This window comes from Sapajus apella, unplaced genomic scaffold (genome assembly GCF_009761245.1).
Source record: "Sapajus apella isolate SASKATOON/1434 unplaced genomic scaffold, GSC_monkey_1.0 scaffold2031, whole genome shotgun sequence".
Classification (NCBI taxonomy): Eukaryota; Metazoa; Chordata; class Mammalia; order Primates; family Cebidae; genus Sapajus; species Sapajus apella.
In genome coordinates, this window is record NW_022438957.1 from 1 (window position 1) to 11,316 (window position 11,316).

General features: G+C 37.5%; 1 long non-coding RNA gene across 1 annotated transcript; it reads left to right on the plus strand.

Annotated features, from left to right (window-relative positions):
* Window positions 1-81: 81 nt before the first annotated feature.
* Window positions 82-6,741, plus strand: LOC116547085. The gene is made up of 3 exons (XR_004266933.1): window positions 82-445; window positions 1,037-1,127; window positions 5,666-6,741. It is a non-coding gene; the product is annotated as an uncharacterized LOC116547085 (long non-coding RNA).
* Window positions 6,742-11,316: the final 4,575 nt, after the last annotated feature.

Genomic DNA, 11,316 nt, shown 5'->3' on the forward strand with positions numbered 1-11,316 from the left:
TATATATATATATATATATATATATATATATATAAAATACACGTAGCACAATCATGGTAGTTTTATATATGTATATATATACACACACAAATACATATGTATTTTTAATGTAAATTTTGATTATGGATGTCAGTAGCTTTACTTGTTAGTAGCGCTGTCTCAAGTAGTTTAACATCATTTTCAAAGTTTCTAAAGAGAAAGTGCAGATAACATAGCCTATTAAAATGTTTTATTGCATGATTGTAGACTTTGACATTGGGAAACAAGGGAAAATATATGTGACAAGAAATACTAGAAATGAGTCTGAAATGGAACAGGTTCTCTGTTCTCTTCCTGAAATGAGAAAGGCTGTCAGTGATGCAGCTCTCTGGAGACAACAAATCTATGCAGTAGCAATACTTTGCTTCTTAAAGTTAAGGTGTGAAAGGAGAGCTCTTTTGTGTTTGTGAGTATCATATTGCTTTATATATATTTAGTCAATATATAAAAAAAGTTCAAATATTAAGAAAATACATATATTAAGTTATTCATTCATTTAACAGTTTTTTAGTATCTTTACCTATCCTGCTGCTACTGAGGTAAAGGACCTCACTGCCTAATGTGCTAGAAGCCAATACTATGACACTGGATTTTTGAGAAAAATAAGAGGTTTTTATTGCAAGTTGACTCACAAGGAGACAGGAGACCAGCTCAAATCTGTCACCCTGTGCTGGCTTTAAGGCAGCAATTTTATTAGAAAAGATTTAGGAGGTGGATTCTGGGATTAGCATGGTAGAAGAAAAGGAGAGGTCTGGAAAGTCCTCAGGCAGGCACAGATATCTCTTCATGCTTCCTCATGTGTCCCTTGTGCAAATTCAAGCTCAGTTGGTATGAAATACATAGTGAAAATTCAGGCTGTGAAGTCAGCAAGATGATTCAGGGCACACTGTAATTGGCCATATTGGTTCTAGCTAATTTCAGCCAGTTTTATTATTTTACAAGCTGAGGGAGTTTCAGTGTTTTAACAAATTGTTTCTTTTTTTTTTTCTTCTTTCAGTCTGACACCCTGCAACCTCAATAATTTCTGCTAGTCATTGGTTTCTTTAACTCTTTGGGGCACAGTTTTACTACTGTTGTGAACAAAATTCGTAAGTCTTTTAAACTTTTTTATTTATATCACAAATCTTTATTGAAGCCTGCTATATACTAGGCATTGTTCTAGGAGCTTTGGTTATATTAGTGAACACAAAAGGAACAGATCCCAGCTTTCATGATGTTTACATCTGGTTGGGCGAAAAGAGGAAAAATACTGAATATAGAACTAAATAACTTACATGACAGGTTATAAAAAATAGGGTAGAAAAGGGGATAGGGAGGGATGACGGAGTTGGAGGTACATTGCAATTCTAAATAGGTTTGTTGGTGTTGGTTTCATTGAAATTGTTACATTTGAGACAAGATTAGAAAATATGGAGGGCTAATGATTGAGAAACAAAAGCATCCTTTGGCAAAAGGGAAGTTATTAAAGGTTTTATCAAGAGAAGGTCTGACAGTAGAAAACTCTTTTACAACACTTGACTATGGAGGGGAGTAGAAAGAGCAGAAGCTAAAAGGCAATGTGAAGTTGGAAGGAAAGTGATTTTATAATGAATGAGAAATACACGGAGTGGGGAGAGTTTGGATTAAGCTCAATATTGACAAGGACTGATCTTTTTGTTAGGAGCAAAGATCTATTATCTGCTTCAACAGAATAAAAGAATGAGAGGATGACCTGAATCTGTGGATATGTTTTTTTTTTTCTTTTGGTGGTGATAAGATGAAGGAGTTTCTGTCCTATAGACACCCTTTTTTTTCTATGAAATATAAGGCTGATAAGAAGAAGGAGGTAGAGTCTGAAGTCTGATGGGAAAGTGATCATTGCAAAGTAGACTCATGATTATTAGAGAAACAAAGATTGCTTGGAAGCATTTCATTTGCAATTTGAGTTGGTTGAATGAGTTCTAGGATATAAAAATAGTATTTTAAGTATTGCATTTAGTTTCATTAAAATTAAAATATTTGTAAACTAACAATTGAAGAATGTTAAAATTTTACTTGCAATTGTGCACATAGCAAGCTTGAGTTTGCAGCGTAAAATAGGGCTTCTTTCTCATCAGAAGTACCCAAGCAGGCAATTTGAGGCCTCCATTATCTCATAAAATTATTTCCCATGTTGTCCTGGTAAACCATACCTACAGAGGATTGCCCCTGGATTCCATCTTTTCTCTTGATGCTGGTACCCTTGAATATCTTCCAATGTAATACAAATTATGTACCATTTTTGATCCAATTTTCAGATTACTGTCACTGTATGTTTCATTTGATCTAACTAAACACCACAAATGCATGTGGAATTTTCATAGTTAGCACTTATATAACATCTTTGTGACTTAAATAATCAGAGGAAAATTGCTTCAGGCTCATATCATAATTTTGTTTTTCTTAGGTTACTAGTACCTGGAGTTGCTTTTATCTCCATCATTCTGGAGAAGATAATATATAAAGTAACTCGTGAAACTCATTGTTGGTGGTTTTCACCCAGTATGTATTTCCTTTCTCTGGAACAAATCCCGAAGACTCCTCTTACAAGCCTATTAATCATTAATAATACAGGTGAGAAACAGGGCTAAAATTTAGTGTCAAATTTTTTTATTATCAAAGATCTTTAGGAAGCACATACCTGAGAGACAATTGAAAACATAAATCATATCTCTCCATCTTGCTCCATTTTCAAATGAAGGAAACTGATGGGTTAATTTTATTTTCAAATATTTTTTATTTTGTATTATCTTTATTTCAGTAGGTTTGAGGGAAACAGGTGGTGTTTGGTTACAAGCATAAGTTCTTTAATGGTGATTTCTGAAATTTTGGTGCACTCATCACCTGAGCAGTGTACACTATACTCAATGTGTAGTCTTCTATCCCTCAACCCCGTCTCACCCTTTCCCCTGAGTCCGCAAAGTCCATTGGATCATTCTTATTCCTTTGCATCTTCCTAGCTTGGCTCCCACTTACAAGTGATAACATATAATGTTTGGTTTTCCATTCCTGAGCTACATCACTTAGAATAATGGTCTCCAACTCCATCTAGGTTGCTGCAAATGCCATTATTTCGTTTCCTTTTATGGATTAGTAGTATTCCATGGTGTGTGTGTTTTAAACCCACATTTTTTAAACCCACTCATTGATTGATGGGCACTTGGGCTCGTTCCATATTTTTGCAGTTGTAATTGTGCTGCTATAAACATGTGTGTGCAAGTATCTTTTTAATATAATGACTTCTTTTCCTCTGCATAGATACCCAACAGCGAGATTGCTGGATCAAATGGTAGACTTACTTTTAGTTCTTTAAGAAATCTCCACACTGTTTTCCAGTGGTTTTACTAGTTTACATTCCCACCAACAGTGTAAAAGTGTTCCCTTTTCACCACATCCATGTCAACATCTATTATTTTTTCATCTGTCTTCAGGTCTCACAACTATGGGTACAAGCACCTGTTCTGGTGGAGGTAGCAGGGGAATGAAGTGGACTCTGTGAGGGTCCTTGGTTGTAGTTTAGTGTGCTGGAACGGTGTTGGTCAACCTCCATCCTGGAGATGGCACTTTCAAGAGAGCATCAGCTATGGTAGTATAGGGAGGAAGGATACAAGCTTGCCCTAGGGTAGCCTGGATAAGTATTCAGTTTTCTCAGGTGGTGGTTGGGGCCATAGAGCTTCCAAGAGATTATATCCTTTGTCTTTGGCTACCTGGGTGGGTAAAGAAAGACCATCAGGTGAGGGCAGGGTTAGGTATGTCTGAGCTTAGACTGTACTGGGGGAGGCTTACTGCAGCTGCTGTGGGGCATGACCTTTGGAGTTATGTTCCCAGGGAGATTATGGCAGCTTCTGCTGCGTCATACTGTGACATGGTAAAAAGCCCCATAAAACTGCATACCTCAACCATACCTCGGCTTTGTGTTTAAACTGCTCTCTATAACCCAAATGTGAATGAGCAATTAAGGACTATAATCGCTACCTTACCCAGACAATGTGTAAACAAATGCTAATCTTGACTTTTGTGAATCACTTAAGTAACAACCTCCCGAGCCCCTCACCCCATCTTCGCCCAGGAATCCACTGGAATGTCTGGAACCCCCTCACCACCACCCGCTGCCCCTCTCCCTCACGCCCAAGGTGATTTTTACGGGTATAAAGGGGTCTTGACACCCTCCTTTGGGGGCCACGGGTTAATAAAGACCCTGTAATTTGGCATAAAGACCCTGTAATTTGGCATACTTTTGTCTTGGTGTTGACTTTCTGTGCTCAGTCCTGTACAACAATACCAGTCACCAGGGAAGTGGGGGAAAGCTGGCAGTGACTGGCCTCACTTAGTTCCCATATAGCCGGAAAGGTGGTCTCACTCCCATCATACCCCCACAGCAGCACTGAGTCTGTTTCCAGGCAGCTGGTGAGCAGAACTGAGAACTCTCTACATGCTACAAGAGTCCCTTTGAAAAAGCAAGCAGAACTTTCCGGTTTTGTACCTCTCTACCTGCCATGGCTTCTCTGCTCGTAGCTGCACTCCCTGATCATCCCCTCCCCAAGATTCTGTCCAGGAAACTTTGCATTTGGTTGAAATTGTTATAAAGTTCAGCTGGAAGTTTCTTTCTCCCTGTGGTCTTTCCCCAGTTCCACTGGCAGCCCTCCCCAACCTGTGAGACAAAGTCAAAAATGGCTTCCTTGGGGACTGAGATTGCTCACAGGGTTCTTCCCATTGCTTCCTCTACGCCTATATTTTGCTTGGCTTTCTAAACTTATCTTAGCTCCAGGTAAGGTAATATCCTTCTCCTGTGATCTGGACCTTCAGGTTCCCCTATGAGGATGTGTGTTTGGGGGTGGACATTCCCCCTTTCACACTTAGGGCACTCACAGTTTTTCAGCTTCTCAATGGAGCCTGCAGCTGCAAGCCACCTCTTTCAAAGGGTCTGTGGATTCTCTCCCTGATGGATCATTTTAAATTCAGAGCTCCCTTGGTGGGGGGTGGTTGATTCAGATTGTAGAGGCTGCATTATAGCTTGACTTCTCCCTCTGACCAATGTGACTTCCTTTCCATTTCTGCTGGGTTAATTTTCAAGTCAAGAAAAATAATGGGCACAATGGCAAATGTCAAGTTAACTTAATTTCATAAAGATATTTTGAATGAGTTACTAGTACTTTAAATATCATTGCAAGGTTAGTGAGATAGAGCCATTTCAGGTTGATAGGATCACAAGAACAAGCCTGGGTCATGAGGTATATTTTGTGTGTATTATTCGTAATTACAAATATTACGTGGTTCTGATAAAGTTTATAAATTCACTACTAGCAAATTTTCTTTCTGTGAGAATTGTAATCTTATTTTCATAAACTCTTTTCATCTGGTGAAAATTATAAGAGAAATGAATATATTTCTGAAAGGAATAAAGGAGTCCATTACATTAAAGATGGTAAATGGAACTTAATGTCCTAGCCTCAGAATGAATGGTATCATACTCCTGAAGAGCAAGGCTCTTTACTGAGCTATTCTGGGGTTTTCTTAACATGACTAGAAATCATTATTATTTTAAAGCTTTGACTTTGATGTAATGCTTTTTTTTTTCTTGTTGCCTTCCTTTCATTGACTACATCAGGATCAAATATTGAAGACCTCGTGCATTCACTGAAGCATCAGGATATAGTTTTGGAAATAGATGACTTTAGAAACAGAAATGGCTCAGACGATCCCTCCTACAATGGAGCCATCATAATGTCTGGCGACCAGAAGGTATGTTTGCTTCCGTGTACCATTTTATCATGAGTGGTTTTTGTTTGTTTGTTTGTTTTTGTTTTTTGTTTTGTTTTGTTTTTGCCACATCTTAACATTTTGAACTATAGGAAACTCATATTTTCTAACTTGTCATATTAGAGGAGGCTTGAAACTATCTTTGTCACATAAAATGTCATCTTTCCATGTGAGTGAATGTTAATCCATTTCATCTACAAAACAAGTCACTTGAATTACAAAAATAATGCATTCTTATACCAATTCAAAGAAGGCAGAAGTGTCAAAGAAAAATTAATATTCTCCTTCTCATCCGAACTCCACTCTGGTAATATAAAAAATATCCAATAAATGTATTTACTCCAAGAACTTAGAACTTATATTTGTGTACTTTTTTTTTTTAAGGATTACAGGTTTTAAGTTGCATGTAATACCAAGAAATTTAATTGTTTTCCTGTTCTTATGGGTATTGTTAGCAATGCCTTATTGGAATTTTTTACTTCACGGAGCTTATTCAAATGGAGAGCAGCTCATTTTCTTGTGTAAGTAGAGTATTGACTTATGTAAGAGGCAACACAGCAGAGTAACAAAGGATGAGGGCTCTAGAGCCTACCACCTGAGTTCAAATCCTGCTTCTTCCACTTAATAGCAAATTTCTTAGCTACCCCTTGCCTTTGTGTCTTTATCTGCAAGACAGGGAGTGTAATAATATCTACTTTATATAATTATTATGAAAATTAAATGAATTTACTGAGTACCTAGAACACAGCATGGCATATATGTATTTATGTATAAATATATATTTAAATTAATTCAATAACTACTTTCTGAGTGTGCTATTTTCTGGTACTTCTAGGTGTCGAGAATACAGCATGAGCAGAGAAAACAAAAGTCTCACCCACATGGAGCTTACATTCTTGTAAAGAGGAAGCATTCAAATACATGTTTGCTGGAGGAAGGCAGCAAATCACACTGCCATGTGTGTACCTATGCAACAATCTTGCATGTTCTTCACATGTACCCCAAAACCTAAAATGCAATTAAAAAAAAAACCAAATACGTGTTTGCTATTACTTATTCTAAAAGATCAAGAATCTTTCAAGTACTTTTATGTTTAGTCAAATTAAATTTTTAAAATTCAAAAGTTTTATGGAAAAATTTAAATATATAATTCTTTAGTAAGTTGCATGTAACCTATCACTTCCTACCCCTTATCCTGATCTATTTATCTATTGTGTTTATTACCACTTGGTATACTATAGAGTTACGTTTTATGGCTGGCCTCACCCCTCTAGTTTAAAATCTTGTGTGATCAAAAATTGCAGCCCAACACAGAATATTAGAAGAGTCAAATCCAAAAGGACACTGCAAAATGTAAAATAATAGAGAAAAAAAAAAAACAGGACTGTTGAAAACTCATAATTTTGACTTTGGTTTACCATATACAACTTACTGGGTACTCAGTGCATATTTACTGAAATCAATGAATGGATTTGCTTGGAAATGAAGAATACCAGAGATACCTCTAACCTAAATCCTTAATTTTATGTCAGATTGTCAGATTTCCCTGGAGAATTAGATGAATATAAGACATATGCACGGATTAATGCAAATGCAGAAAAGTGTGTACGTGTGCATATATACTTATGTATGTATATCTCCACCATAAAGGGATTATGATAAAATATAGTCCAATCCAGCCAGGAAAGAGGGCTCAAGCCTGTAATCCTAGCACTTTGGGAGGCCAAGACTGGCATATCATGAGGTCAGGAGTTCGAGACCAGCCTGGCTAACATGGTGAAACCTCATCTCTACTAAAACTACAAAAATTAGCCAGATACAGTGGTAGGCACCTGTAATCCTAGCTACTTGGGAGGCTGAGGCAGGAGAATCGCTTGAACCCAGGAGGTGGAGGTTGCAGTGAGCCGAGATGGCGCCATTGCACTCCAGCTTGGGCAGCAAGAGCAAAACACTGTCTCAAAAAAAAAAAAAAAAAAGGTCCAATCCCTAAATTATGATTATTTAATACTTCTATTGTTCTTTGTAATTTTAAATTCTGCAGTGCCTTTTTGGGTTTGGTGTCTTTATGTTTGTGAAGTGCAATTTTTGATCAGACACAATTTAGTTATCCTTTCTAAACCATCAAATAATTTCTAACTGGTGTGTTTGATTATGATAGATAAAAAAGGAAAAATTATAGAAATGATGTGGATGTTAGCAAGAATATGCGTAGTGGTTTTAGAGAATGAGGTTTTATTGAAAAATTGCACAATAAGAAATTAATACTGTATAATGCAAACTCTACTTTTCTGCAAATGAGATAGGGTGATTTAATTGTAAATATAGAAACTATCTAATATAAAACAATACAGTGCCTTTTTAGAAGATAATAGCAATGTACTACCAGTTCAGAGCAAAGATAAGGAAAATATAATCAAAACTTAGTCCTAGTAATTTCTCAAGAGTCAGATCTAATATAATTTCAGCTGTTTCCCAATACTGCCAGAGTTAATTGTGCCTTTATTTAGCCTTAATTGTTTACTTTTATTATAGAATTGATGTTGTCTTGCCTTTTTTAAAAGAAATCTACCTCTTTCTAACGTCCTCCAGGACTTTTCAGCAGATGCTTTAGTGCTTAAATACCCTCCTAATTTATTTTTCAGTGGAACTGAGTTCAGACTGAGTTTGTCATTATTTTTCAAATATGGACTTCTTGAGGGTAATAATTATATTTAACTTATTTCTAGCACAAAGGATGATGCATTGCACAGAGCAGAAACTCTATAAATGCTTGTTGAATGGATAAATGAGTGGGTAGACTGGATAACTAGTCAGGCTGTGTACCGTTTATTACCGTTATGGCACAACTTTCTCTTCTGCAAGATGGAAACTGCAACCAGATAATCTGTAATAGTCCTATTTTTAAAATTTTGTGATTTTAATACTTGCTTTTTCTACTTCATAAAGTAGATGTAAGGTTCCCCCTTTCTATCAGTAGTATTGTGACTGTTTCAATGTCCTAAGCTACAAAATTGTCTTTTTAGATGCATCTCTTTTTTTTTTTTTTTTTCCCCATTTATTTATTTTATGGCATTTTAGGTTTTGGGGTACATGTGAAGAACATGCAAAATTGTTGCATAGGAACACACGTGGCAGTGTGATTTGCTGCCTTCCTCCCCATCACCTACATCTGGCATTTCTCCCCTTGCTATCTCTCCCCAGCTTCCCACCGCCCACCGTCCCTCCCCTATTTCCCCCCAACTGACCCCAGTGTGTAGTGCTCCCCTCCCTGTGTCCATGTGTTCTCATTGTTTAACACCCGCCTATGAGTGAGAACATGCGGTGTTTGATCTGCTCTTCTGTCAGTTTGCTGAGAATGATGGTTTGCAGGTTCATCCATGTCCCTACAAAGGACCCAAACTCATCGTTTTTGATGGCTGCATAATATTCCATGGTGTATATGTGCCACATTTTCCCTATCCAGTCTATCGTCGATGGGCATTTGGGTTGGTTCCAGGTCTTTGCTATTGTAAACAGTGCTGCAATGAACATTCGTGTACACGTGTCCTTATAGTAGAACGATTTGTAATCCTTTGGATATATACCCAGTAATGGGATTGCTGGGTCAAATGGAATTTCTATTTCTAGGTCCTTGAGGAATCGCCACACTGTCTTCCACAATGGTTGAACTAATTTACACTCCCACCAACAGTGCAAAAGTGTTCCTATTTCTCCACATCCTCTCCAGCATCTGTTGTCTCCAGATTTTTTAATGATCGCCGTTCTAACCGGCGTGAGATGGTATCTCAGTGTAGTTTTTATTTGCATTTCTCTGATGACCAGTGATGATGAGCGTTTTTTCATATGTTTGTTGGCCTCACGTATGTCTTCTTTTGAGAAGTGTCTGTTCATATCCTTTGCCCATTTTTGAATGGGCTTGTTAGTTTTTTTCTTGTAAATCTGCTTTAGTTCTTTGTAAATTTTGGATATCAGCCCTTTGTCAGATGGGTAAACTGCAAAAATTTTTTCCCAATCTGTTGGTTGCCGATTCACTCTAATGATTGTTTCTTTTGCTGTGCAGAAGCTGTGGAGTTTGATTAGGTCCCATTTGTCTATTTTGGCTTTTGTTGTCAATGCTTTTGGCGTTTTGGTCATGAAGTCCTTGCCTACACCTACGTCCTGAATGGTTTTGCCTAGATTTTCTTCTAGGGTTTTTATGGTGTTAGGTCTTATGTTTAAGTCTTTAATCCATCTGGAGTTAATTTTAGTGTAAGGTGTCAGGAAGGGGTCCAGTTTCTGCTTTCTGCACATGGCTAGCCAGCTTTCCCAACACCATTTATTGAACAGGGAATCCTTTCCCCATTGCTTGTTTTTGTCTGGTTTGTCAAAGATCAGATGGTTGTAGATATGTTGTGTTGCCTCCGAGACCTCTGTTCTGTTCCATTGGTCTATATCTCTGTTTTGGTACCAGTACCATGCTGTTTTGATTACTGTAGCCTTGTAGTATAGTTTGAAGTCTGGTAGTGTGATGCCCCCCGCTTTGTTCTTTTTGCTTAGAATTGACTTGGCTATGCGGGCTCTCTTTTGGTTCCATATGAAGTTTAAGGTGGTTTTTTCCAGTTCTGCAAAGAAGGTCATTGGTAGCTTGATGGGGATAGCATTGAATCTGTAAATTACTTTGGGCAGTATGGCCATTTTCACGATATTGATTCTTCCTAACCATGAACATGGGATGTTTCTCCATCTGTTTGTGTCCTCTCTTATTTCGTTGAGCAGTGGCTTGTAGTTCTCCTTGAAGAGGTCCTTTACATTCCTTGTTAGTTGTATTCCTAGGTATTTTATTCTCTTTGTGGCAATTGTGAATGGAAGTTTGTTCTTGATTTGGCTCCCTTTAAGTCTGTTATTGGTGTATAGGAATGCATGTGATTTTTGCACATTGATTTTGTATCCTGAGACTTTGCTGAACTTGCTTATCAGTTTCAGGAGGTTTGGGGCTGAGACGATGGGGTCTTCTAGATATACAATCATGTCATCTGCAAATAGAGACAATTTGACTTCCTCCTTTCCTATTTCAATGCCCTTTATTTCTTTTTCTTGCCTGATTGCTCTGGCTAGAACTTCTAATACTATATTGAATAGCAGTGGTGAGAGAGGGCATCCTTGTCTGGTGCCACATTTCAAGGGGAATGCTTCCAGTTTTTGCCCATTCAGTATGATATTGGCTGTTGGTTTGTCATAAATAGCTTTTATTATTTTGAGATACGTTCCATTGATACCTAGCTTATTGAGTGTTTTTAGCATAAAGGGCTGTTGAATTTTGTCAAAGGCCTTCTCTGCATCAATTGAGATAATCATGTGGTTTTTGTCTTTGGTTCTGTTTATGTGGTGAATTACGTTTATAGACTTGCGTATGTTGAACCAGCCTTGCATCCCCGGGATGAAGCCTACTTGATCATGGTGGATAAGCTTTTTGATGTGCTGTTGCAATCGGCTTGTCAGTATTTTATTGAAGATTTTTGC